Source organism: Podarcis muralis, chromosome 16 (genome assembly GCF_964188315.1).
Source record: "Podarcis muralis chromosome 16, rPodMur119.hap1.1, whole genome shotgun sequence".
NCBI classification, from domain to species: domain Eukaryota; kingdom Metazoa; phylum Chordata; class Lepidosauria; order Squamata; family Lacertidae; genus Podarcis; species Podarcis muralis.
Genome location: NC_135670.1, coordinates 37,092,678 through 37,115,760, shown reverse-complemented (window position 1 = coordinate 37,115,760; position 23,083 = coordinate 37,092,678). Strand labels below are relative to the sequence as shown.

General features: G+C 48.5%; 1 protein-coding gene across 2 annotated transcripts in view; it reads left to right on the top strand.

The window, feature by feature from the left end:
- The window catches only part of TMEM132B (transmembrane protein 132B), a 383,755-nt gene that overhangs the window by 48,191 nt on the left and 312,481 nt on the right, over window positions 1–23,083 (top strand). The window lies entirely within an intron of this gene.

The window sequence follows — 23,083 nt, the reverse complement described above, 5'->3', positions numbered from 1 at the left end:
TTTGTCTGCCCCCCAAATTGCCTGATTTGATGTGGAATTTCCAAGCTGAGGGCTCATAGCTCAGTGGCAAGACAGAGGTTGAGGGAATCTGCCAGTTTTGCTTTCTCTCAGTTTATCATTTTTCCAGTCTTAAATTCAGTTCCCCATATTTCCACATCTGTTTGTGATACATACTTAAGTAAAGGTCCTCATGGAATTCCACATGCACACTTTTGAATGCAATATTCCTTAAGATAGACATTTTTTAAAGCAAACTATTTCCTCTTAATATGATTTATCTTGGGAAGTCCCCCCCCCCCACTAACATGTGCATTTACACCTCAGTGTTAGCTGAGCATATGTATTTTTGGACACGTTACTGGGCATATTGTTTGCATATTGCCTTTAAATGCAAACTGAATTGTATCTCTCCCACATCCCTAGCAGTTAGTCTCACTGAACTCAATGGAACTTCTGGGTGAGCATCCACATAACACTTGCTTTCTCTTCCTCCTTTCTGTTCTGGGCTGTACTGAGATTTGAACAGATTGGGTCCAGGCAGTCTTGGATCACCCAAGGGTGGGACCACCAGGAGAAATCTGGGGCTGTCAAAAGGAGGGGGGGGGGAGACAGTCTTCCTACTGCTAGTCTGGGTTAGGGTTCTGTAAATCTAGATATAGACAAATATCTCCTCCTGCAACACACACAACTGTCCTTGATGGAAGGGTTTTAGGCTGCATCTGAAACGCCTTCCAGGGAGTTCCACTGAACATGATGAGTCTTACTTCTGAGTAGACATGCGTAAGTTGGAAGAAGGGGGGTGCGGTGGGTGCGGTCCACCCTGGGTGTCATCCCTGAGATGGGTTGACATCGCTGCTCCGCCCGCTCGGGATGCTTGCTGCTTGCTGTGGGCAGCTAGTCCCACCCCCATGGGTGGCTAGCCCCGCCCCCGAGTGCACAGCATGTGCGCTGCTCTGGGTGCCAGAGTAGATAGCGCCACCTCTGGGTTTGCACTGTTAACCTTTTTGTGCTTAGCCATATTTGGAAAGTCATGGCATCTGTAATATTTTAGCTTGTAACATACAAACTACTACTACAGACAAACTTGAATACGAAACTACTACAGACAAACTTGAATACGAAAGCAGTTTTGATATTTATAGATGCGGAGAAGGCCTTTGACAACATATCTTGGAAATTTATGAAGAAAAATCTGGAAGGGATGGGAGTGGGAAGGGCGTTTCAAAATGGTATTGAAGCAATTTATACAGAACAAAAAGCTAAATTGATAGTAAATAATGTGGTGACAGAGGAGTTTAAAATTGAAAAAGGAACACGACAGGGGTGCCCCCTATCACCCTTGCTATTTATTTCTGTCCTGGAGGTGTTGCTGAACTTGATTAGGAAGGACCAGCGGGTGGAAGGAATACAGGTCGGAGGAAAACAATATAAACTGAAGGCCTTTGCAGATGATTTGGTTTTGACATTACAGGAGCCAGAACCTAGTGCAAAAAGAGCTTTAGAACTAATCTCTGAGTTTGGTCGGGTGGCGGGATTCAAGCTAAATAAACAAAAAACTAAGGTTTTGGTGAAAAACTTGACACCTTTAGAAATAGAGGGGTTTCAGAAGGAAACGGAGCTAAATGTGGTTAAAAAAGTGAAATACCTGGGGGTTAATTTGACTGGAAAAAATTTGAACTTGTTTAAAGATAATTATGAAAAATGTTGGTCTGAAATCAAAAAGGACTTAGAAATCTGGTCAAGACTGAAACTTTCCTTGTTGGGAAGAATTGCAGCAGTTAAGATGAATGTATTGCCAAGAATGCTGTTTCTATTTCAGGCCCTGCAGATCGTGGACAGGGTGGAGTGTTTTGGAAAGTGGCAGAGGGACATTATGAAATTTGTCTGGCAGGGCAAAAAGCCCCGAATAAAATTTAAAATATTAACAGATGCAAAGGAAAGAGGGGGATTTGCCCTGCCGGACTTAAGGTTGTATTATGAAGCTGCATCCCTCTGCTGGATGAAAGATTGGTTTTTGCTAGAAAACACTGATGTCCTAGATCTGGAAGGGTTCAACAATGCTTTTGGATGGCATGCATATTTGTGGTACAAGGTAAAGTCTCATAAGTTATTTAAAAACCATATTGTCAGGAAATCTTTGTTTATTGTCTGGACTAAATACAAGGACTTACTCGAAAACAAAACTCCGAGGTGGCTGTCACCAATGGAGGCTAAGGCCACAAAAATACTTAATATGGGGGGTGGCTGGGCAAAATACTGTGAAATAATAGAAAAAGTAGGGGACACTTGGAGGTTGCAGAGCTTTGAAAAATTGAAAGGAAAGGTGCGAGACTGGTTTCACTACGCCCAAATTTTAGAGATCTTTAAAAAGGACAAAAAAATTGGTTTCCAGGTGGAAAAATCAAAATTAGAGTCAGAACTACTTGAACCTAAGACGAAAGTGCTTTCAAGAATGTATAACTTGTTGCTTAAATGGAATACTCAAGATGAGACAGTTAAATCAGCCATGATAAAATGGGCTCAAGATATTGGATACAACATTATGTTTGAAGACTGGGAAAGGTTATGGACCACCGGTATGAAATTTACGGCATGTAGTGCCTTAAAAGAAAATATTATGAAAATGATGTACAGGTGGTACATGACCCCAGTCAAACTTGCAAAGATATATCACTTGTCTGATAATAAATGTTGGAAATGTAAGGAGGCTGAAGGAACATTCTTTCACCTCTGGTGGACATGCCCGAGGGTGAAGGCCTTTTGGGAAATGATTTATAACGAGTTGAAAAAGGTATTTAAGTATACCTTTCATAAGAAACCAGAAGCCTTCCTCCTGGGCATTGTGGGCCAGAGAGTGCTAAAGAAAGATAGAACTTTCTTTTTATATGCAACTACAGCAGCAAGAATCCTTATAGCCAAATACTGGAAGGCACAGGAGTTACCCACACTGGAAGAATGGCATACGCAACTGATGGACTACATGGAATTGGCTGAAATGACCGGCAGAATCCGAGACCAGGGAGAAGAAGCAGTGGAAGAGGACTGGAAAAAATTTAAGGACTATCTACAAAAACATTTTAAGTTATATGAATGTTGAGAATTTGCTAAGTTTTGAGAAAAATATGCTTCAGTATTGAGATTCGGAAATGATTGAAACTAAGTTATGTTTGAGAAAAGTTTAACTTTTAGAGTAAATAATTAGACGAAAATACAAATACACATGAAACAAGGTTTTAATTTGCTGTTGATTTTTATTGTAAAGAAAGCAGGGATGGAGGATGTGGGGAAGTCCAGTTGATGTTGAAAAAGGATCTGAAAAAAGTGAATCTTTTTCTTTTTTGTTTCTTTACCTTGGAAAAAAAAAAAAAGCTTTTGTTGTGTTATTGATGATGTATCAATGTTGTACTTTGACCCTGGAAAACAAAGCAATAAAAAATATTTAAAAAAACAAAAAAAAACAAATGTAACATACACTGCTCTCTAATAATATTAAGGTAAAGGTAAAGGTAAAGGTACCCCTGCCCGTACGGGCCAGTCTTGACAGACTCTAGGGTTGTGCACCCATCTCACTCAAGAGGCCGGGGGCCAGCGCTGTCCGGAGACACTTCCGGGTCACGTGGCCAGCGTGACAAAGCTGCATCTGGCGAGCCAGCGCAGCACACGGAAACGGTGTTTACCTTCCTGCCAGTAAGCGGTCCCTATCTACTTGCACCTGGGGGTGCTTTCGAACTGCTAGGTTGGCAGGCGCTGGGACCGAGCAACGGGAGCGCACCCCGCTGCGGGGATTTGAACCGCCGACCTTTCGATCGGCAAGCCCTAGGCACTGAGGCTTTTACCCACAGCGCCACCCGCCTCCCCTAATAATATTAATCTGGAACAATAAGATTTAATGCTTGGCATGGCTCCTGTTATACGGCACTGGGTGAAGCATCTTAGCTTTCCTTTTCTAAGCTGCGAAGGGATCTGCGATCCATTACTGAGCTGCTGGTCAGGTGGGACTTGGAATCTACCCTATCCCATTTCTGATCCTCTCTCCAGGATGGATCATGTGGATTCTGAAAGAACCAAACATTGCAGCATGAAAGCATAGGTGTGTATGTATATCAATGGGTTTGAACTTGGTTGCCTTGAGGATTCCTACACAGGAAGGTGCCTCATCCCAAGTCAGGCTAAGAGTCCACCTAAATTCATAGAATCATAGAACTGTACAGTTGAAAGGGACCCTGAGGGTCATCTAGCCCAACTCCTTGCAGTGCAGGAATCTCAACTAAAGCATCCATTCATATTGTCTATGCTGACTGACACCAGCTCTCCAGGGGACACTCCGAGCCCTACCAGGAGATGCAGATTGAATATGGGGCGCAGCTTGCGAAGGAGGTGCTGTTCTACTGAGGCACAGTCCCTCCTGACTGCTTGCTAGAGTTGAGCTCAGTGGCTTCGGGTCAAGATCCAGCACCTCTATAGGTTGTGCTCCTGGCATTTCTTGATTCTGCAGATCCCTCTTCCGCTGTTGGCATCAAAGTTGCTGCTGAAAGTCCAGGTTGTGGCAATGTCTTGGCCAGCTGGTCTATGCTTTTTCTTGACAAGAACAAGGGCTGTAGCTTAGCGGTGGACCACGCACTTTGCACCCAGAGGGTCCCTGGTTTTGCCTCCTCAGCACCTCCAGTTAAAAGGCTCTTAAAATTAAGGCTCACAGATTCAAACTGCTGCCACTGCTGCTCAGATTACACTGTCCTGGACAAGGCAGAACAACAGCCCCACTCAGTGCAAGGCAGCTGCATATGTTCATACAATAAAAGCATCTTTATATAATTTCCCCTCGTATGAGAGAAGACTCGAAAACATTCAAGTCACGCTTCCAAGTGTGTGAGCCTGCGAGTCAGATTCCTGCCTCATTGTATTGCTGTCTCTTTTACTCAAGCATTGTACATGATCCAGCTATATATATATATATATATATATGCAGGTTTTGGTGTCCTCGGGTATCTTCCCGTGTAAAAGTTGGGGTGTCTAGGCGACGTTTCGACGAGGTCTCACTCGTCATCTTCAGGCTGGTGCTTTCGGCTTCTTGTTACTGGAACAGAGCAGGATCTCAGTGTTTGAGTTCCTATAAATACTGTAGAGGAGGTATGGTGTATAGCCTCCAATGTTCTGGGCAGAGAGGAAGTTCCCAGGCTAGTGTGCCTTTTCTTCTTTTGTTCCTTAATTGCTTGAGGGATATCTTGAGTGATTTCTTGAGTGATATCCTGAGTACCACTTAGGTGGGTCATTAGGTGTGGATTAGTTGCTAAAGCCTTTGTGTCTTGACCTCTTGAACTTTGTGAAGAGTTTTTCTGAGAAGATGGGTGTACTACATTTAGTTGTGCTCTGGCTTGGCTTCGTGTATAGGGGCGAGCTGTGGTTTTGTGGCCTGTGCCAGCCAGATCTGTGTAGGGATTGCAGGGGGGTGCAGCATCCGGAGGTGCCACCATGGTTTGGCTACTGGATGGTGTCTGTAATTTATCTGTGGAGAGGGTCTGGGTTTGGGTCTGGTGTGGTTGGTTGGTGATGGCGTTCTGTGTGCCTCTGGATCTGGTGTCAGTTTTTGTGGGGAGGGCTAATTTCCAGATGTCTGGCAAGCGGGATGTGTCGTCACGCTTGTTCATGTTGTGAGGGTGTTTCTCTATCTCGATGGCTTCCATGATTATTCTCTTGTGGTGATGTTCCATGTTAGAGAGCAATTTGGAATCTGCAAAATTAATTTCGTGTCCTGTTTCTTTCATGTGTTGGAAGAGAGAGGAAGTTTTTTCTTCTTTTTTGACGGCATTCTTGTGTTCTGCGATACGTGCATTTATTCGTCTGTTTGTTTGTCCAATGTACGTGGCTGGGCAGACTTTGCAGGGTATTTCATAGACCCCTTGGTTTTCCAACTGGATTTTATCCTTGGGGTTTCTGAGGATATTGGCTATTTTTTGGTTGGCGCAAAAGGCTGTTTTGATATTGTGTTTATGGAGGATTTTGCTAATTTTATCTGTAGTGCCCTTGATATAAGGAAGGAGGGCCATGCCATTGTTTTCTTCTGTGTCTTGGTTTTTGGGGGGTGTTTCTTTTTGGATTAGCTTCGTAACCCTGTTTTGCTGGTATCCATTGGCAATTAACACATTTGAGAGATTCTGTAACTCAGTTGTCAAGTGGTCTTTGTCAGCCAGGCGTTTGGTTCTGGAGATGAGAGTCTTGGCTACGGAGTTTATTTGTGCAGGGTGGTGGTGTGATTGTGCATGTAAGTAGCGGTTGGTGTGTGTTTTTTTCCGGTAGATAGTGTGTCCTAGGGAGCCATCAGGTTTTTTGTAGATTAGGACGTCAAGAAAGGGAAGTTGGTTGTTGGCTTCTATTTCTACCAAGCAAAACTACCAAGCAAAACTACCAAGCAAAACTATCAAATCTACTCCAAGACCCTACCTACCAACCTATAAAAACAGATCCCACCACCTACCTGGAAAAAACCACCAAATCCAAAATAAAAGCCTCTCCTATCAGTGAAGAAATCCAGCTAAGAATCATCCCCAGAGAAAAATCATCCAGATGCCCCAAACTCTACGGCCTCCCCAAGATACACAAAGAAGGAACACCACTCAGACCAATAGTCAGCTCCATAGGCTCACCTCTACAAAATCTCGCTAAATTTCTCGCCAAGCAACTCCAGCCCTATGCAGAATCCATCTCTTCACACGTTCCAAACTCCTTCCAGTTCATAGAAACAATAAAGAAGCAAAACCTACATCCCAATGACCTACTTGTGAGCTTCGATGTTGTATCTCTCTTCACACAAGTGCCCATTAATGAAGCCTTGACAGCCATTCAAAACAAATACAATCCCCCCGAATACATCTTGGACCTGACCAACCACTGCCTAACCAACACGTACTTCATCCACAATGGACAAAGATACAAACAGATAGAAGGAGCACCTATGGGATCACCCCTCTCACCGGTCATCGCAAACCTGTACATGGAACACTTTGAAACCAATGCTTTAGACAAGTCAGAACACAAACCCAAACTTTGGCTCAGATATGTTGACGACACCTTTGTAATTTGGCCACACGGGAAGGAAAAACTGGACAGCTTCCTCACACATCTCAACAGCCTACACCCCAAAATACAATTCACTATGGAAATAGAAGCCAACAACCAACTTCCCTTTCTTGACGTCCTAATCTACAAAAAACCTGATGGCTCCCTAGGACACACTATCTACCGGAAAAAAACACACACCAACCGCTACTTACATGCACAATCACACCACCACCCTGCACAAATAAACTCCGTAGCCAAGACTCTCATCTCCAGAACCAAACGCCTGGCTGACAAAGACCACTTGACAACTGAGTTACAGAATCTCTCAAATGTGTTAATTGCCAATGGATACCAGCAAAACAGGGTTACGAAGCTAATCCAAAAAGAAACACCCCCCAAAAACCAAGACACAGAAGAAAACAATGGCATGGCCCTCCTTCCTTATATCAAGGGCACTACAGATAAAATTAGCAAAATCCTCCATAAACACAATATCAAAACAGCCTTTTGCGCCAACCAAAAAATAGCCAATATCCTCAGAAACCCCAAGGATAAAATCCAGTTGGAAAACCAAGGGGTCTATGAAATACCCTGCAAAGTCTGCCCAGCCACGTACATTGGACAAACAAACAGACGAATAAATGCACGTATCGCAGAACACAAGAATGCCGTCAAAAAAGAAGAAAAAACTTCCTCTCTCTTCCAACACATGAAAGAAACAGGACACGAAATTAATTTTGCAGATTCCAAATTGCTCTCTAACATGGAACATCACCACAAGAGAATAATCATGGAAGCCATCGAGATAGAGAAACACCCTCACAACATGAACAAGCGTGACGACACATCCCGCTTGCCAGACATCTGGAAATTAGCCCTCCCCACAAAAACTGACACCAGATCCAGAGGCACACAGAACGCCATCACCAACCAACCACACCAGACCCAAACCCAGACCCTCTCCACAGATAAATTACAGACACCATCCAGTAGCCAAACCATGGTGGCACCTCCGGATGCTGCACCCCCCTGCAATCCCTACACAGATCTGGCTGGCACAGGCCACAAAACCACAGCTCGCCCCTATACACGAAGCCAAGCCAGAGCACAACTAAATGTAGTACACCCATCTTCTCAGAAAAACTCTTCACAAAGTTCAAGAGGTCAAGACACAAAGGCTTTAGCAACTAATCCACACCTAATGACCCACCTAAGTGGTACTCAGGATATCACTCAAGAAATCACTCAAGATATCCCTCAAGCAATTAAGGAACAAAAGAAGAAAAGGCACACTAGCCTGGGAACTTCCTCTCTGCCCAGAACATTGGAGGCTATACACCATACCTCCTCTACAGTATTTATAGGAACTCAAACACTGAGATCCTGCTCTGTTCCAGTAACAAGAAGCCGAAAGCACCAGCCTGAAGATGACGAGTGAGACCTCGTCGAAACGTCGCCTAGACACCCCAACTTTTACACGGGAAGATACCCGAGGACACCAAAACCTGCATTCCTGTACCCGTGAAAATCTACGAAAGCATATATATATATATATATATATATATATATATATATATATATATATATATCCTTCATTGTACTTTAGTAAAAGAAGAACTCTGTAAAAACTGATGTAAACATACACAGATCTGAAGCGTCATCTCCCGCAGTGGTACAATTCTTTCTGCATTTGAGGATGAGCGGCGTTTGAAAGACACCCTTTAGTGTTCCTTTTCTGTGTGATTTCAGCCTTTCACAAAGAGTCGTCTTTTCATATTGATATATCCTAAAAGCCTTTTGGCTTTATTATTGGTTCTGTTGGGAAAACGTCTCTGCTGTGGATGCTGTGTAACTCCCCATGGCTGTTTAGCATGGAGTAGCTTAATGCGCAGTTTGGGTGCAGGATACAACACTTTAAAGTTCTCTTAGCCCTTTGTTTGAATGCAAGAGCTGCAGGGAGGGGGAACGGCATTCGATGGTCTGGATGAGAAACAAAGCTAAGGAAACAGCCAACGCTCACCTGTGGGGTCTGCATTCATGTAACTAAGGGAAGAGCCCATGCTCAGTGGGGGAGCAGCTGCTCTGCAAGCAGAAGGTCCAAGGTTCCACCCCTTGTGCCATGGTGCAGGGACCGTGCAGTGGTTGGTGGTGGTGGGACTCTGAGGATGAGGTCCAGGCTACTTCCTTGAAGGGAGGGCAGCCAGTAGTACTTTCATAGCTGTCAACTTACAGATTTGAAAATAAGGGACCAGCAGCCTTGAAAATAAGGGATCAGCAGCCAAAATAAGGGACCTGCAACCTCACCTGTTCCAGGCACTCCAGTCTTCCTGTCCTCCTGCAGTCTGGTCAAGCTCATGCTGGTAGCTTCGAGAACACTGTCCAACCAACTTTGTAACCAGAGGTTCAACTGAATAGAATCTGAATCACATGCACCACAAGGCCTATGGAGCCTCAACTTAAGATGGCTTCCCGGCCTGGCTTTGCACTACAAAGTTTGCAGCAGCACATGCAACAAAATGGTGTCCAGCATTCACAAACCTCCTCAGCTTGCATTAACTAGCCACACACACACAACCTACCCCCCTCGCCACGAGATCCCCAATCACCCACCATTTTAGTCAACCAGCTCCTTTCTTTCCTCCATAAGTCAATCGAAGGAGCCTCCAAAACAAATTCAAAAGCCCTCCCTCCCATGAGATCTCCTTTCCTTTCCCCCCACCATGTGCCCCCGCTCCAGACAGACCTTTTTGCCGGCAAGGGTGAGTGGGCCGTCGATGACGTATCCATCCGATTCCGACCCGAGCACTCAGCACAGGTATCTTCAACTTCTGAGCCCCTCTGAGCCAAAGGCAGAAAGCCCAGCCAGCAGCCAAACGAAGCCTCAGGGAAAACCACCATCACCACTCCACTGGGAAGCGCTGAGCAAAGGCGAGTCCCCAGGGAATGCGGCCAATTTGATCGGCACAAGGCATGCAAGCTCCCAGTCGTTCTTAGACTTCTTATTGGGTGAGCAACACAGCCAAGCAACACAGTTGGAGCCTCCCTCCTTCCTGGCCGGCAGGGAGGGAGGGAGAGGAGCTGCTTCCTTTGAAATTTAAGGGACATCATTTAAGGGAAATCTAAGGGACATCCATCAATAAGGGACAACAGCGGGACATGGCGCTGGAATAAGGGACTGTCCCTTCAAATAAGGGACACTTGACAGCTATGAGTACTTTATTCAGGGTCCAAACTGGAGAATGCAACCCTGCCACAGAGAATGAGTCCCTTGCCGTACCTCCATCTCCACATCCCCTCATAAGCTCATCCTCCTTGTCATTTTGTAGGACTTTGTGAATGAACTTCTCAGGTGCCACACATTTACTACTCAGTTCCTTCTTGTATGCCCAACTGTTCTGGTCCTTTTGGCTGAGATACTAAACCGGTGGATTCTTCCATGGGGAACTGGCATATTGGTGTCTTTTAGATATGATAATAATAATTTATTATTTATACCCCGCCCATCTGGCTGGGTTTCCCCAGCCACTCTGGGCGGCTTCCAACTGAATATTAAAAACAATACAGCATCAGACATTGAAAACTTCCCTAAACAGGGCTGCCTTCAATTGTCTTTTAAAAGTAAAATAGTTGTTTATTGCCTTGACATCTGCTGGGAGGGCATTCCACAGGGCAGGCACCACTACTGAGAAGGCCCTCTGCGTGGTTCCCTGTAACCTCACTTCTCACAATGAGGTAACCGCCAGAAGGCCCTCAGCGCTGGACCTCAGTGTCCAAGCTGGATGATGGGGGTGGAGATGCTCCTTCAGGACCGAGGCTGTTTAGAGCTTTAAAGGTCAGCACCAACACTTTGAATTGTGCTCGGAAATGTACTAGGAGCCAATGAAGATCTTCCAGGACCGGTGTTATATGGTTTTGGCGGCCGCTCCCAGTCACCAGTCTGGCTGCCGCATTCTGGATTAATTGCAGTTTCCGAGTCACCTTCAAAGGTAGCCCCACATAGAGCGCATTACAGTAGTCCAAGCGGGAGATAACTAGAGCATGGACCACTCTGACAAGACAGTCTGCAGGCAGGTGGGGTCTCAGCCTGTGTACCAGGTGGAGCTGGTAAACAGCTGCCCTGGACACAGAATTAACCTGCGCCTCCATGGACAGCTGTGAGTCCAAAATTGGAGCCTTCAGCTCTTGAAGCAAAGTGTGCCACCGAATACCATTTGCCCGGTTGGGGTGGGTTGGAGAACAGACAGGGAAGGATGCTGCCTTTGAGGCGGTGGTGGGCTTCCTGGTGTCTTCTGACTGCCCACAGTGGGAACCTGGGTGGAGAAGGAGGTGGAAGTGGCTCTTGGCCTGATACAGCCTAGGTCTCTTCTTAAGTTGTCAAGAGCTTGTACTTGCTTGCTGGCGCACAACCGCATGTTTGAGCAATGATCAATCTGATCACAGGAAACTAGGCTTGGTGGCTGATAGTGGCAACAGAAGGTCTTGTAATCCTCTTTTCCTCAGCTTCATTGATTATTGGGTGGTTTTCATGTCGCACATGCCGGGAGGCCTTCTTATTAGATCAGAGTTATCTCAGTAGCCTTAACAAGAAGAAGAAAAAAAAAGAGTTACCAGAGGGCAGTTTGTAAAGCGGTTCCTCAGTACTTGCTGATGTCCCTCCTCCTCCTCCTCTCTTAACGGACTTTTCCTCCCCTTGTCTTTCGCAAACACTATTCAAGGTGACTGTCAAAGCCACAGAAGGCTTTTCTTAATGAATTGTAAAAAGCTTGTAAAGCTATCTTCCCCGGGCTTAGCAGCCGTTCCTTTTTATCTCCTAGTAATTGTCCCCCTTAGGATCAGCCATGTGATTCTAAAAGGTTATTTTCTTTTCATGCAGCTGGTTTCAAAACCAGCATATTCCCCACGTATTGGCTTCCCGATCTTTATTTCACCCCATTCGTTTGGAAGTGCCTTGGCATGGCCCCGTGGTTTCTTAATCCCTCAGGCAAAGAGAGAGAAAAATATCCACCCTCTCCCATAATAACATTTGCAGTGTTTGTTTGCTCTCAAGCAGGGATGGAGGTGGGGGGTATCTCAGGCCTGGGGCAACCTGGGGCCTCTGGACGGAGGAGAGAGTGTGCAGGAACGAAGCTTCTGTGCATATCTGAAATTCACCTTCCTTACCCTACTCGCTTTTGCCTCTGGCCCCACCCAACGCTGCCATGTGGCCTCTGGAAGGTTGCCCAGAAGGGAATGGGCCTCCTCTTCCCTGCTCTAAAGTAAATGCAGACACCACAATAATAGGATTAGGTCATGCTCACCTGTGGCTCGTAGAAGCTGTGAGCATGCAACAGCAGCCACAACCTGGGAAATGGCTTCAACTGGCTGGCAAAACCAGATGAGGGTAGCCTATGGGTCTCAAGCCCTCAGTGAATTAGGGACTTGCCCTGCATGCAAAGACAGGCTCCAGCGGATGGAGACCAATAGTGGGTCCAGCAGTTAAGAAGGTGGTTTCTACACGTGCTGTAGAGTGAAATGAGGGACAGATGGGGCTCATCAACCTGGGAACGTAGCCCATCTAGAACGAAGACTCTGATCCTAAACCTCTGCTGCCTCCATCTTTGGGAGAAGAAAAGGTTAAGGAGTGGAGTCCCTAAGATAGTTGCATGGCTCGTTGTACGCCTCCTTCTGGCAGCTCCTGCAGCCAAGCTGGTGCCAAGCTGGTGCCAAGGCAGTGTGTATGGAGGTCTTGGACTGCCCATCTCTCACACCAGTGAGAGGGGGGTCTTGGTGTCTGGGCAGCCCAGGACCTCCAGAGGGGGGGATTCCATGCAGGATCACACCCAGAAGTGGCCTTCAACCTGAGTTTGTGCTACCAGTGCCTTTCTGGACCAAGGATGTTGCATTGCCACCCTCTGACTTTGTAGACTTCATGACAGTTGTCCCAGTACAGCCAGAGTCTCCCCTGCTCTGGCAGAGTATAGAATCATAGAATTGGTAGAGTTGGAAAGGACTCATCTAGTTTACCCCTCTGCAATGCTGAAATCCTACTCCCTGCCATCCCTGGGTGGGCTTCAACCTTCTGGTTAGTAGCCAGACACACTGATCCTCTGTGCCACACAGGCTGTGTCCATTGAACTGAAGAAGCACCAGGAGGAGTCATATTTGTCTTCATCAGAGGGTGGGGGTGTGTACTCTGAACCTGAAGGGGAAGGGTGTGTGGGACCAGCCCCAGAGGTTCTGCTTCCAGGTGAACCTGTGGGCCAGTGCCTGCTCCCTACCTCTGAGTAAAGGATGTGGCATGGCCATTCTCTGACTCCAAGGACTCCACTGTAGAAGACCCTGAAAGGACCCCTTTAAGTGGAGCAGCATCTTGCAGCATGGGTGGTGCTGGCAATTAGGTTCCTCTTGGTGCAACTGCTATGAAAGTTTAATTAAGCCTGTTCCTTGCTGGAGCAGAGCTATGTTCCCCAAAGCACAGCCTGAGCACTGCCTTGCATCTCCTTGCCTTGTGACCATCCTGACCCCAACCCTGACTCTGTCCTGCACTCTATTTGAGCCTTTCCATGCACCTTTCCGTAAAGGCATAGCTTTCAGCCAAGACAGAGCTGCCTGGCTGTTGCTGATGCAGCATCTGAACTCGAATGATGTCAGTGCTAGCATAGCATAGCATAGCATAGCATAGCATAGCATAGCACTGATGCTATGCTTTGTGTTAGGTCGTGGGTTGACATAGCAGCCGGCACAGCGATCTCTTCAAGTAGCTCTTTATTATGGTAAGCTGGAATAGAACTGACAGTGAACAGCTCAGCCGGCCTGTATTTATAGGCAGCCGGCTGTCACATTGTAACCACAACAGCCCAGAGTTCCCGCCTAAAATAACTGCCGCGGACCTGAGTGAAAACTATCTACAGACCTGAGTGAAAACTATATACAGTATCCCCCTGTTGGCCCAGAGTGAAACTACACTACATAACACCCCTCCCCACCGAGATAAGGCGTTAGTTACAATCGTAATGGTTTCCTTATATACAGCACTACGCGTAATGGTTCAATTAGGCACAAAAGCATATCGGTTACATTTCCCATACTTAGACCAACAGTGATACCTGTCCAACAACATAGTCCTTTAAATGAGTTGGGCGCTTGGAAACTCTGCCAGACCGCCGGGGACTGGTAGCCAAGTCCGGAGGGCCACACAGTTCTCGCTGAGGCTGTGGTGCGACCCTAGGTGGCGTTGGAACCAACTCCCCTGGATCCGCTGCTGTGAGTGGAGCCTCCGCAAGTGGAGTGGTCTGAGTCTGTTCTGAGACGGCTTGGTTCGGCTCCACGCTGGCAGTTTGCGAGGGAGGTGTAGGTGGGGCCTCGCCATCTGTACGTGTCTCTTCTGGAGCCGCAAGCGCAGTTGGGGGCACCTCGGTAGTGTCCAAGTCCCCAACCCTGCGCCTAAGTTGGTCTATGTGCCGTCGCCACAAGCGCCCGTCTTCGAGTGCCACCTGGTACGAGCGAGGTCCAGTGACTCCCACTACTGTGGCTGGCACCCAAGGGATGTCCCCCACATAGTTCCGGGCAAAGACCTGGTTTCCTGGAACAAATGACCGTGGTGCGTTGGCACAGCCTGGGGGTTCAGCCACGGCAAAGTCTGGGTGTAGCCGGTCGAGCGGTGACCTGAGGCGGCGGCCCATAAGCAGTTCCGCAGGACTCCTCCCTGTGGCCGCATGAGGGGTGATGTGTTGCGCGAACAAGTATTCGGCGACCCGCTCATGCCAGTCTCCCCGGTCCAGGCGCGCCAGTGCCTCTTTTGTCGAGCGCACCATTCTTTCCGCTTGCCCGTTGCTGGATGGATGAAAGGGTGCCGTTAGGGCATGGCGGATGCCCAGTCCCAAAAGATACCGCTCAAACGTGCCTGATGTGAACTGCGGTCCGTTGTCAGAGACAAGGACATCAGGACACCCATGCGTTGCAAACAGGCCTCGCAGCACCCGGATGACAGCTTCGGTAGTGGTGGAGGGCATCAGGGCGACCTCCAGCCATTTGGAATAGGCGTCCACCACTACCATAAAGGTCCGGCCGTGAAAGGGGCCAGCCAGATCGATGTGCACCCTCGACCAGGGTGTCTTTGGCGTCTCCCACGTGTATCCCTTAGCTGCCGGTGGTGCAGGCCTCGACTCCTGGCACGCTTGACAGGCGGACACCCAGGCAGTGATGGCATCGTCCATATTAGGCCACCAGACGTAACACCGAGCCAACGCCTTCATCTTGACAATTCCCGGGTGGCCAACGTGCAGAGCCTCCAGGACGCGCTGACGGAGTCCCTGGGGAATCACGACGCGGTCTCCCCACAGCAGACAGCCGCGATGAGCTGAGAGTTCATGTTGTCTGGTTGCGAAGGGCTGGAACTCCGATGCAAAGGGCCCTTGTGGCCACCCCCTCCACACCCAGTTGAGCACCCGGCTGATGGTGCGTTCCTGGGCAGATGCGGAGGCCACAGTGGCAGCCGACACAGGCGCTGCCGGAAGATCCTCAATCAGAAGGAGCGATGAAGCTGGAGCCGGGTCTTCCACAAATGCTGGAAGAGGGCAACGGCTGAGGGCGTCGGCATGGCCCATCGATTTCCCCGGGCGGTGGATGAGCCGGTAGTGGTAGGCAGCCAGGAAAACAGTCCATCGCAGCATGCGTGGTGAGAGGACCGGTGGAGTTGGACGATCACCGGCGAGGAGGCCCAGGAGTGGCTTGTGGTCAGTGATGAGGTCAAAAGTCCTGCCATAGAGGTATTCATGAAACCTCTTCACTCCAGCCACAAGTGCCAATGCCTCCTTGTCGAGCTGGCTGTAATTCCGTTCCGTCGGAGATAGTGTCCTGGAAAAGTAGGCGAGCGGTGCTTCTCTTCCATCTGGAAAACGGTGACTAAGGACAGCCCCGATGCCAAAAGGTGAGGCGTCGCAGGCAAGGACCAGCGGCCTGGATTCACTGTACTGTACCAGCACACTGTCCGAAGAAAGGAGAGCCTTGACCGCGTTGAAGGCCGCCGTCTCCCGATGACCCCAGGCCCAAGGCGTCTTAGTGCTAAGGAGTCGGTGAAGAGGCTCAGCCACTGTGGCTTTGTGGGGCAGGAACATGTTATAAAAGTTCAGCAGCCCCAGGAACGCCTGCAACTCCGTTTTGTTCTTTGGAGTGGGGGCCTGCTGGATAGCGCGGATCTTGGATGTGGTTGGATGAAGACCGGAGGCATCGATAAGATAGCCCAGGAACTCTACCTGTGGAACGGCGATCTGGCACTTCTCCCTTTTTACCTTGAGCCCGGCCTCCTGGAACCTGGTCAGCACGGCACGGAGGCGCTCGAACAGCTGCTGGTGTGAGTCTGCAGACACCAAGACGTCATCAAAATATGGTACCACGCCCGGAAGCCCTTGCAGGAGACGCTCCATAAGGCCTTGGAAGATGCCAGGAGCCACACTCACCCCGAACTGCAACCGGCGGCAACGGAATGCCCCCCGGTGGGTGACGATCGTCTGGGCTTCAGCAGTGGCATCATCGACTGGCAGTTGTTGATAGGCTTGGGCAAGGTCCAGCTTAGCGAAGACCTTACCCTCACCCAGGGAATGCAGCAGGTGTTGGACAACAGGAACCGGATAAGCGTGCTGCTGAAGTGCCTTGTTGATCGTGCACTTGTAGTCAGCGCAGATTCTCACCGACCCATCTGGCTTGACAGGCGTGACGATGGGGGTTTCCCACTTTGCGTGGTCAACCGGCTCCAAAACTCCTTGGGCGATCAGTTTGTCCAGTTGTTCGTCCACCTTAGCCTTGAGAGCAAAGGGAACCCGGCGTGGCTTTAGCTTGATGGGGGCGACTTGTGGATCCAGGCTAAAGGAGATGGGCGTACCTGTATATTGGCCCAAGGTGCCGTCAAAAACCTCGGCAAAGTCTTTGACCAGACCCTCAGTCTCTGCGTTAGAGATGCAGTTGATGCCGGTGACTTCCAGGCCGAGGGCATCAAACCAGTCTAGCCCTAGGAGGCTTGGCCGCTGACCTTCGACCACCACCAACCGGAGCAGGCCCGAAAAATCCTTGAAGGCGATCCGGAACCGGCCAACGCCTACCACGGGAACGTCGTTTCCCTGGTAGTCTCTCAGGTGTACGCGGTGAGAGTCGAGTTGCCTTTTGGACACTCTGGGTACCAGTCTTTTGATGGTGCTCCATGACACGATGGACAGGGCAGACCCGGTGTCGATCTCCATGTCACATGGAGCTCCTTCAATGAGCACCGTGACGTTCAGCTTGCGTCTCGTAGGCGAGTCGGTTTGGCCAATCGTGGTTCCAGACGGGCAGCGGCAGTTGGTGAGAGCGAAACAACTTTCCTTGGCAGACTGGAGTGAAGACTTGGACTTGCGAGTCGATGAAGGGGGGGTGTCAGACGGAGCCGATCGGCAGACCTTAGCGATGTGGCCCCTTCTGGAACACCTCCTACAGATGGCGTCTCTGAATCGACACTTGGCACGGGAATGGTTGCCTCCGCAGCCAGCACATTCCGGTTGGCCCTTGGACTTCTGTTGGAACTTCCTGCGCTCCCGCTTTGTCTGGTGCACATCATCGTCTTCACTGGAGGATGCCTCCTCACTGCTGGCCTCTTCATGATGCACCGGAACGGGCTCCCTAGCAAGACGCAGGCTGCTGGACTTGCGGATCTCCTGAGCGGAGCGTTCAGCAGCTTCTGAGGCCACAGCCTCCTCAATGGCTTTCTGTAGCGTGAGGTCTGGCTTGGCTAGGAGACGCCGTTGCAGATGGATGTCCCGGACCCCGCAGACGATTCGATCCATCAGGGCATCGTCTAAGTCTCGGAACTCACAGTGCATTGCAGCCTGTCGCAGGGCGGTGGTGTAGTTGTTGATTGACTCCCCCTCTGCCTGGTTCCTGTGGTAGAACGCATGGCGGGCAGCAATCTTGGACGGCTTTGGTGCGTAGTGGTTGCGGAGCTTCTCTTGGATCGTGTCCCATGGTGATGCCTGGACTGCTTCAGGCGCAACCAACGCTCGGGCCGTCGCAAACACCTCAGGCCCACAGAGGCTGAGGAATAGGCCCCGCTTCCGATCCTGTGATACTGCTGTCAGTTCGTTGGCTTGGAGGTAGCAGTCGAACCGAGCGAGGTAGGAGTCCCATGATTCAGAGGCTGGCGCAAACGGCGGTAGAGGCACAAGTGAAGCCATGATTCCGATGCCGGCGTGAAGGGCGATGGATGGAACACAGTGCTCTAGCCAGAACAGTCAGCTCTGAACTGGTTCTGCCCAGTGATTTCGCTCAGTGATTTCGCTCTGTGATTCAGCTCAGTGATTCAGCTCAGTTCAGAGGCTGGCCGCATCTGGCTGTGCTCTGATGTCCATCCATCCCATCCTCGTCGCCAGTGTTAGGTCGTGGGTTGACATAGCAGCCGGCACAGCGATCTCTTCAAGTAGCTCTTTATTATGGTAAGCTGGAATAGAACTGACAGTGAACAGCTCAGCCGGCCTGTATTTATAGGCAGCCGGCTGTCACATTGTAACCACAACAGCCCAGAGTTCCCGCCTAAAATAACTGCCGCGGACCTGAGTGAAAACTATCTACAGACCTGAGTGAAAACTATATACAGTATCCCCCTGTTGGCCCAGAGTGAAACTACACTACATAACACTTTGCACCCAACTCCCATTTCCCAGCTGTTGTCCACAACAAGCCCAACCTTCACAAGAGGAGCCAGGCCCATTAATGTGCAGTGAAGTCACTTACCGTTAAACAACAACTCCTACTCTAAGTGAACTGTCAACCTTTGAGGAGTATATAATTTGTGCCTCAGTTGCATGCCTGCTAATCAAGGTGATCATATGGGCCATTGGTTCCCTTGGGGGAGCTTTACCTTGAGGTTGTTTTTTTTTTTTTTAAATGCTCATTTCCATTCAATAGAAACAGAGTCTGTTGTGCTTCTATGTCTCTCCCCACCTTCCATCTGTAATTGCTTAATTTATTAATCCTGAGAGAGTCACTGGCCTTAGTGGCACCTCTAGTACTGAACAAATGGAAATAAAGACAAAGAGGTCTCAATAATAACCCCATGAATGCATAAATCTTTCTTCTTTATATGGAGGAAGGAAGCCAAAGGGACTGTTATGTCTTAGAGCCTGGAGAAGAGAAAACTGAGAGGTGAGAAGATAGACATCTTCAAATATCTTCACATGGAAGTTGGAACAAGCTTGTTATCTGCTGCTTCAGAGGGCAGGACCCAAAGCAATGGATCCAAATGACAAAAAAGGGGATTCTGGACTAGACATTAGCAATAACTTGTGTGTGGTAACACTTTTTCATCAATGGAGAAAGCTACCACAGAGTGTGGCAGATTCTCCTTCATTGGAAGTTTTTCAATGGAGGTTGGATGGCCATCTGTCATTGAGCAAACATGGACTCTGGCGGGCCTCCCTTGGGAGGCTGCCCTACATTGCTGGTGCCATGATTGAGAAGGCCATGTCTCTACATTATGCTCACCTTCCCTACATCTGATGTCATGGGTGGGGCAGGTAGAGATGTGGCTTCCAGTGTTGAAATGGGAGCCTTAAAGAGTGCTCTTGATTGCTTGTTGGAAAGAGAAAGCAGACTTGGCTCTACCACCATCTGTGGGGAACTCACTCACACAGAAAGCAGCTCTAGTCCTCCAGTAGAGCCAACGCCTGCTGGATCAGCTGTGCTAGCAAGTTCCCTGGAGCCTCTGGCACTTTAAAGCATGGTGATGGGCTCTTCACGAAACCTGTGCGATGCTTTGAAGTCCTGACTTTGGGACTTCAGTACCCAGTCACCTGACAGAATGGACAGCAGGGTGGCCTTGCACACCTGCCAAACTATGTCTGAGAAAGATCTGGCTTGCAGGGCCCAAAAGGTTTCCCACCCCTCCAATAATTAAAAGCATCAGCAGGTAAGTTTGAGGCCTAGGGAGAGAGCACCCAAGCAGGAGCTCTTAATTAGCTGCCAGCAGTCTCTTCTTGCTTCCTTTCCCAGAGATGATTTAGCTGTGATTCCTGTATTGCAGGGGGTTGGACTAGATGACCCTTTGGATCCCTTCCAACTCTCCAGTTCTTTGGTTCAGGGCTGCTGGACAACTGACACCAAGAGAAGCTAAGGCATGCAATGAACTATGTGAAGACTTTTGTTGTAAATTGCATTTTGCATCCCACCGTTCTTCCAAGGAGGTCAGAGTGATGTCCATGGTTCTCCAACCACCCTACTACCTGTTGTCCTCACAGAAACAGCAGTCCTCTAGGGTAGGCCAATGTGAGATAAAGTGACTGGACCAAGGTCACTCATTGCGCTTTAAGGCTCAGTGGGGGATTTTAACCAGGGGGTGGTATCCGCCATGGTAGATTGACCCTTTGGTCAATCCATCATCCTGACTAATTCCATCTGTGGTTAGATGTGGATGTCTAGGTGGCGCAAGGTCTCATCTACTGTGGCACCTTATGCATGGAGTTATTTGCTGAAGAAGACTCATTGGCCCATCTTGCATTGCATCTTTTGGAGGAGGATGAAGAGTGAAAACAAAGAATTACAGGCGTTTTGGAGGCATTCAATAGCTGGCAATGAAGCTTTTCTTTGGAAGGCTCAGATTGTCATCTGAGCTGGAGAAGAACCTTTCCCTAGCAGTTTGGCCACTGCTCCCTGGAGATGTTGGAATCCTACTTCGGTGCCATGGGAGGAATGGTATTTCCCAGGGTCCCTGCCTGTGACACTAACATTATGGATGCCAGGGGAGAGGAAGGTCTCCCAGGTCTTGATTCTCTTGCCAGTTGTCTCCTCTAAGCCAGATATGCAGGGTGGGGGCAGGGGAATAGTGGTGCCATTATTGTGTTAAAGTTTGGGACCGCATGGTGGAAACTTCCTGAGATCCATCACCTTTTTATCAGATAAAGGAGAAGAAACTTTTATAGCAAAGGAATTGCTAATTGCTGAGCTCTTGTGGATTCCTGTAATTTTTTTAAAGCTGTGTTGGCGAGGGAACAGTGAGGCATGTGGTGCCACACTGGAAGGGTATTTTTATTGATATCTGATTCACAAATGTCGCCATGGCAATGGGGCACACGAAGGCGGAGGAAAGAAATGAGTTCTTGCCTTATTAAATGACTCCAGTAAGGAGAAAAGAGAGAAAGAAAGAGAACAAGGACATGAAGGATTAATTTAACAGCGCGAGAGCTGCCCGCCAAGCTATTTGCAATATTGTTAAGGATTCGTTAGTTATTTTCCCTTACTTCAAATGCACATTTGCTAATATCTTTATCTCGTTGATGTGAGGCAGGCTGAAACTTTGCAGGCAGGTTTTGTTATGTTTTTGTTGGCAAAGGCACTTTATAGTCAAAAATTTAATGAAAGCATTTAAACCTGAAGTGCTTATGGCAGAGCTGGACAAAGGTGTAGAAGGAGGCAACAAGAATGACTGGGGTGAGTGGAGTGGGCTCAGAAATAGTCTGTGTCACATATGTCTCTAGGACTGGCTCAGGATTCAGAGCATGGTACAGCTGGACTACAACTTCCATGATCCCTGACCATTGGCCATGCTAGCTGGGGTTCATGGGAGTTGGAGTCCAAACTTTTTGTTTTGTTTTGAGAAAAAGCTACTAAGGGGGAGGGCAATGGCATGACACAATTTTATAACACTGTGGATGGAGTGGAGAAGGCAAATGCTCATAAATAACCTTTTTTTAAAAAAAATAATAATTTTAACATTTATTTATATATCACATTTCCTCCAAGGAGCTTGAGGTGGTGTACAGCGGTCTTCAGCTGGTCCAGCTCCGAGACCCACCAAGTGACTCCCAAGCTGCAATTTGGGAATCACACATTAAAATGGAAATTCAAAGAGCAATATGCATAGTGTTGTTGTTACCTCAGCATTACTACTAAACGAAAACCAGTCCTGCATTCCGGCAGAAGCAAGGCACGAGCGTGTGGTTGGCCAGGAACTCTGTCTCTTACTGAAAAATGGCTTTTGCCTTTCTCCGGCCACATTGAAGCACTTGTGGAAATTTATAAAACGGGCATCTTGTCCTTAGAACGTGTCCTAATCCAGATACACATTCCCCTTCTGTCTGCTTAGCCTAACCTGGAATCCAACATGGTGGCAACAGCTGTGCTTTAGCCCACCATGTGTGACCAGGTGACCCACTGGCTGAAGACCTGTGGTGTAGGCAATACAGTAACCTGACTCTATCCAAAACAGTTTCCTATTTTTGCTGGGCCCCCCACTTTCCTTTCCCCCAACAATAATTCAGCATTCTGAGGGTACTGAGCATGCTCAGCCCCCTTTGGGCTATTTTAGGGTGATTGTTCTTTATTATTCTTTATTCATGTTCTTACCTGCCCTTCTTACCTGCCCTTCAAGTTGAGGTCCTAGGGGTGGATTACAAGCATTTAAAATGCAATATTAAAATCAGCTAAGTTACACTTAAGAGCATAGGATGGGGGTCCTATATCTGTGTACCGTCATACCTTGGCTTATAGACGCTTCAGGTTGCGTTTTTTCGGGTTGTGGACCGCCGAAACCCGAAAGTACCAGAATGGGTTACTTATGGGTTTCGGTGGTCGCGCATGTGTAGAAGCGCTAAATCGCGCTTTGCGCATGCGTGCTGAATTGCAACCCGCGCATGTGCAGCCGCGCTGCTGTGGGGTGTGAATGTGCATCCTGCACGGATCACGTTCGCGACCCACGCGTCCACTGTACTGCTTTGACACAAATTGTGAAAAGAGGTATAGAAATCTTCAAATAAATAAAATCAGTAAAATGTCTCAATATCCAGTAGCGTGGTGGCAAATTCAGAAGTGCAGGGTCCCTTCATGATAGTCACAGTCATGACACCATGTAGCCCCCTCACCCCTTCTAAAAGAGGACAGTTTTCACCGGGTGCCTAAAGATATGTAATGAAGGCGCCAGGTGAGCCTCCCTGGGGAAAGCATTCCACAAACGGGGAGCCACTGCACAAGAGGCCTGCTCTTATGCTGCCACCCTCTGGACCTCTCATGGAGGAGGCACACAATAAAAGAG